The sequence below is a fragment of the Mycteria americana genome, chromosome Z (assembly GCF_035582795.1).
Source record: "Mycteria americana isolate JAX WOST 10 ecotype Jacksonville Zoo and Gardens chromosome Z, USCA_MyAme_1.0, whole genome shotgun sequence".
NCBI classification, from domain to species: domain Eukaryota; kingdom Metazoa; phylum Chordata; class Aves; order Ciconiiformes; family Ciconiidae; genus Mycteria; species Mycteria americana.
In genome coordinates, this window is record NC_134396.1 from 42,413,768 (window position 1) to 42,419,767 (window position 6,000).

Genomic DNA, 6,000 nt, shown 5'->3' on the forward strand with positions numbered 1-6,000 from the left:
TCACTTTTCACAGCTGTGCTTCATGACTCAAATTCACTCAGTTTATTCCAATCATAAATCTTGCCCATATCCTTCTGTAATTTGAAAAGAATTAGCCATAGGCATTCTGAAAAAAAATGTTTTAGTAATAAACTATATAACTGGATGTAGAGATATCATTTGTTGTATTATTCTATTTCAACTTACAGATTAACAGCAACATAAAAGGGTTTTTTTCCTCCCATTCTGTTCCATCTCCTTCCTTCTTTCTCTATTTGCCACAAATAAAAATAAATCTATTTTAATCAATAAAAACCAAATGTTTGTCACACAACAGTTTTCTGCAACAAACTAAACAAACTATCAATGTCAACACTTGTGCCCTGACTGACTCTACCAACCAAGCCAATATTTAACTGACTGTTCATATGGAGTCTTTTTTATGAGCCTTATGCTATACAGAGTGCAGCAGCAAGAAAGAAAGAGGGGTTTAGGTTCCTCTTTGCAGAATTCGGTGGCTCAGGAGTACACATTAAAGAAAACTTCATTATTACAGCAGGTACAAATTTTTTGACAAGCGTATGCCCTGGTACCCCAGTGACTGACTCATCACCTGTTATCCAGGAGCATGCCCTGCTAGTCTTCAGTGCACAACCACCCTCTGAGTGTGGCAGAATAGCTCTAATACTTGTCAGTAATTTTTGTTTAATTCCTGGCCTCTACAGAGCAACGGCCACACCTCCTCAGCACAATAAATGAGATCAGGCTCCTCTGTATCACAGCATATGTCAAGGTTTAACTCCAAGGACACCTCATTGCCCTGGTTTCAGCTGAGATAGAGTTAATTTTCTTTATAGTGGCTGGTATGGGGCTATGTTTTGGATTTGTGCTGAGAACAGTGTTGATAATACAGAGATGTTTTAGTTGTTGCTGCACCAGTCAAGGACTTTTCAGCTTCCCATGCTCTGCCAGGTGCAGAAGAAGCTGGGAGGGGACACAGCCAGGAGAGTTGATCCAAACTGACCCAAGGGCTATTCCATATCATATCATGTCATGCTCAGTATATAAAGCTGGGGAAGAAGAAGGAAGGGGGGGACATTTGGAGTGATGGGGTTTGTCTTCCCAAGTCACCATTATGCATGATGGAGCCCTGCTTTCCTGGAGATGGCTGAACACCGGCCTGACCATGGGAAGTAGTGAATGAATTCCTTGCTTTGCTTTGCTTGCGTGCATGGCTTTTGCTTTACCTATTAAACTGTTTTTATCTCAACCCTCAAGTTTTCTTACTTTTGCTCTTCCGATTCTCTCTCCCATCCCACCGAGGGGGAGTAAGCGAGTGGCTGCGTGGTGCTTAGTGGCCGGCTGGGGCTAAACCACGACACTCATGGCTAAAGAACAAAAATAAACTTTTTGAGATTTGCACACCTCTCTGTAGGTTATGGTTGAACAAACCCCATGAAAGCTAACTTCATGGAGATCAGATGGGGTTTTAGCTGCCCTCTGTGTGGCTACCTGTGACCATCACATCTGTATAATAGTGCCAGTTTTCATACTTTGACTGCTAACAGGGATTTATGCAGTGAACACCGCATCAGCACAGTGCGTTTTCTACTCCTCTGAACTATGCTAGATGCAAGCTGCAGTGCTCTATGTGACTGTTCGAAATGGTCACACTCTGCACATAGGACCAGACCTCACCGAGCCAAACATGTTGTGTGTTCAGTGCTGACTGTGGGCTGAGCTGGTAGGTGTTTCACATCCCAGCAGAGCGAGCTCCAGTTTCCCATTGTGAAGCACCAAGGCTTTTATTACGGGCTCATTAGAGCAGATGATCTGTGGGTTGGGCAGCCATAAACTAGTTCTTGATTACTGTTACCTCGCTCCTGGTTAAGTTGTTGGTGTTCTTACTGCAGGCTGAACTTTGGAGCTGAGCCAATTTGGTGTTTGTACTTTCTTCTGAAGAAGCAAGTTTCCTTCTTTCTGTTTATGATATCCCTCATCACAAATTCAACACCTACTCATCTTTTCGTTTTGTCTGAAGGTGATCTGTCTATGGTTATTGTCATGGCTTACCAGCAAGGCTTTCAGGGAAAGGGACTGTCAGAGACACGAAACTTGTCCAGTTATCATATAAACATCTGTATGCTGCTCCAGATCAGAGGGAGTCACTAGTATCCAGCTTCCTAGCAGGTTCACAGCAAACTTTGCAATGGCTGGAAGCTGTGATTCACTCCTTGACTTCAGGAGTGAAGCAGATTAGGCTCCAACTTACAGCTAGAAAAACCTCCATAGCACCTGAGACCAGCAAAACTGGCAGCTTCCTTGTCTGACATATTTCTACGTCCTGTCTGTTTGTACAATACACGCATAGCTCTGAATAACATGGGTTTAAGCTTCTGAATTTAAAAATTTTATTTGCTTTCTAGAGTAATATCAGGTGGGTATTTCCATTTCTGGACTCTTATTTAAGCATCTGATCATCACCCATGCACAGATGCCAACAGTTTCTATTTCCTTTTGCAAAATGCTCAAACAAATCTGGGCATTACCAGCTGTATGTGTTTGATGCTGATGCTGCAGTAACATGTGCTATACACAATTGGACATTACTGGGCAAAAAGTCTCCAAGAAACAGGTTCCTCTTGGCAAGGACAGGCATAAGTTTCCTAAAATCATACAGGATTCCCTTTCAAAGTGACTTGCTGCTGTTTTGGAGCAGGTATCAGAGCACAGACAAAACTCAGCATTGTCCTGGGCACAATTTTATGAGGATGCCCACGCTGTTTGACATGTGCAAGGAGAGCTAGCCAGAAGATATCCATTTTCTGAAGCCTGAGCTCCATACAGAGCCTGAGTGGTGTGCAGGGCTGGGGTCAGATGACTTCCTTCCCAGTGCCACGCTGCGGCTGGGATGTGGCAGGTCAGGCGCCCAGTGAGATGGGATGCCACCAAGCAGCAACCTCAGCATGGTTTTGTTTTTTAATAGGGCACGTCCCAGGTGGTATTAAGCACTGCAAGGAGATGCTCAGCTAGGAAAAGCCAGCGCGTGGTCCTTACCACTGGGCTGGAGCTGCTGAATCCTGGAGGGTCACTTACGCCACTGTCTCCATTTTGCTACTTCATCAGCTTGCTCATCTCCTTCACTCACCCAGTCATCTTTTTTCCTGACCCTCAGCTAAGTATTTGAAGAATAAGGATCATTACACTGGTTTTACATTATAAACTTTATTTTACATTGCAGTAGTTCTGGGTTTGATAGAAATTTAAATAAAGAGGCTAACTAGATAGGTGAAAAACTGAAGAGCAGTAACATGATAAGAGAAAAAGAGGGAAGAAGGTGGTCAAGAAACTCCATGGTGGATGGTGGAAAGAGATCTCTACATCTGGCTGCACAGGCGACACGCTCTGCCCAAAATGCCTGGCTTAGACCTGGCTTAGACCATATATATGCTTTTATACGTATACAAACTCCACTGGTTCTATTCACCATTTGGCCTGCAGCAAACTTGCAGAGTAGTTGATACAGATACAGAGGAGCTTTGAATGTACACAGCCTGCTTAAGTTGAGCGTATTTTCTGCAAACGTAACCACCATGCCAGTGAGCAATATTCTAGAGCCAGTTTCAGTGGGAGGACACTGATGTAACGGCATGCATGATTCAGGAACCCCCTGCAATGATAAACTGCCATTTTTATACACCACTCTGACAACTGTAGTGGGGGAAAGCACCATAAGATGACAGAGGTGAGGCTTGAAATTTCACAAAGGATTGTAGAAAGTTTTGTTTTGTGATAGCACCATATCGCAGCGTACACAGTAGCACAGCGTGTTCTCCCATCTCCACAACAAGGATCGTTAGTAATTTTGACCTTCACACCACGAACTGCTTAATATTTCTAGATGTCTGTGTTTCTTAAACATAGCTATATTGCTGATCGTGATTTCTTGTGAACCATGTGTTATTAGTATTAGTGCTGCAGCTAGATTAGATGTGCAGAGCTGTTGAAGCTGTTTGAGATAGTGACAGCATAGCAAGTAACTCCTACTCTCCTCCTTAGACCAAACAAAAGCTTCAAGCAGTCTTGCAAGTTCTCTAGTTTTAAAGACACACATGAAGTGCAGCCCTCAGAAACGTCTTCAAAATAGAGATAAATATAAAGGAATAAATTGGATTTTCCTTTACCATTTTCTGTGTTCACAAAAATGAAATTGCTGTAATACAAACAGCAGGGGGAAAATAAGCAGTGAAAGAAAATCGCCATTAAAGTACTAATCGTGAAGCTGACAAATGTATTTTCATAGTATTATCTGAGTTCCAAAGATAGCTCTGCAAAAAGGAGGTCAGCCTGGAATTGGGGCATTAAAAAATGTTGGTTAAAGACAGGAAAGGTCACGACTGTTTGCACAGTGCTCTAGTTTCTCCATTTTAAAAAAAATACAGTTAAGGAGAGATGATGATTCAGTGCTGGAGGAAAAAAAGCAATGTATGTGATTGGTGAACACACTCGCCCCATCTATGAAATCATCTACATGCGTGGCTAGATGAACATCTGCTGCATAAAGTCAGCACTGGTTTCAGTATGCCACAAAACAATTTGGCTTTTGCTTATTTTCTGAGGAACGGTACAGGAAGAATGTCTGCTATACCCGAGTAGCTGATAATGTAGCATTTAATAATGACACCAGTGAGCAAGCAACGCTAATAAAATTCAGTATCTTTGTCTCAAATGTGTTGTTAATCCAACATGATTCAGAAATGGATGAACGGGGGTGGGAAAGTAATCAAGCATGCTTGTTTACGCTATTTCCTCTATTCTTTATCAAGAAAACTAAATGCCAGCATGTGATCAGCTCTGACTCCAGCACACAGTGCCTTTGCAATGACTGTTTTAATGGACTGCTCGAACTGATGGCAGAATGAGAAAGATCATCCAATAAATTCAGCTTATACATACAATATAAACCTGGCCTGTATTTATCAGTGATTAAGTATGACAGGGAGTAGTAGCTTATCCAGGAAATTCCATATGCTACGTGGGCCAGATCCTCAGCTGGTATAAACCAGTTTAGCACCAGTGAAGTACGAGCAGTACAGTAGGGACGATCGTAGCTGCCAAGTTTGATGCTGCACCATGTGTGATATTCTATGCCAATTATTTAACAAGCTTATTAGGTATTTACATCTAATTTGCATATAACCAACTTCCTTTTTGAAAGCCTGCACTACTGCTGTGGGGTGGAAAGCAGCCCTGATGAACAAAACCCTCAGCTCGACTACTGAGTAGTCACCAGTGGAGGTTTTCATAGCCACTCACGTTTCTGTAGTCCCTTCCCTGTGACCAACAGACCTATACTGCGTCTTCTAGTAACTAAATATGACGGCAAGGAACTTGTGTCTAGGGGCTGCAACTGACGGTCCTTGCTTCTTCCATCCTGCTCACTGTCCCCAGCCCCAAAATCCTGTGCCTTATAGCAGCGACAAAACATCAATTACATGTGAGCAGGTTTAACTCTACAGATCCAGCTGAGATTTATGCTGGTAAACTACAGCCAAAAGATTATCATCAACAATGCTCCCAGGCACTTAGTCTACTACTAGAGTGCTAGTAACCTTCATGAGAGAGGTATCATGGCTTCTTGGGAAGGTTCCTCTGTGCAAGTGATGGCTGAGATTTGGGAGCCACCACTCTTCAGGCACACCTTATTTCAGTCACTCTACCCCACCCAGTTCCTAAAAAGTCAGGTCTCATCAACCCAAATATCAACAGCAGTAGACTGCCTGTGCAAATTCACTTCTCTAATGTGATATTTACATCACAGGAGTGTATGTTAGGATGCTGACATTTACACATTTTTTTCTTTGACGTGGCTTTGGAATGATAACCTAGGAGAGTGTTGCACAGTCCTCCTGTATTCTGCCAGCAGAGGAAGCGGTGGAGAAAGTCATTCTGTTATCTGCTGGAGAGCAGCCCTCCGAGTGCAACACCCTTTGGGAGTGCAAATGTTCGGTTTCAGGATTT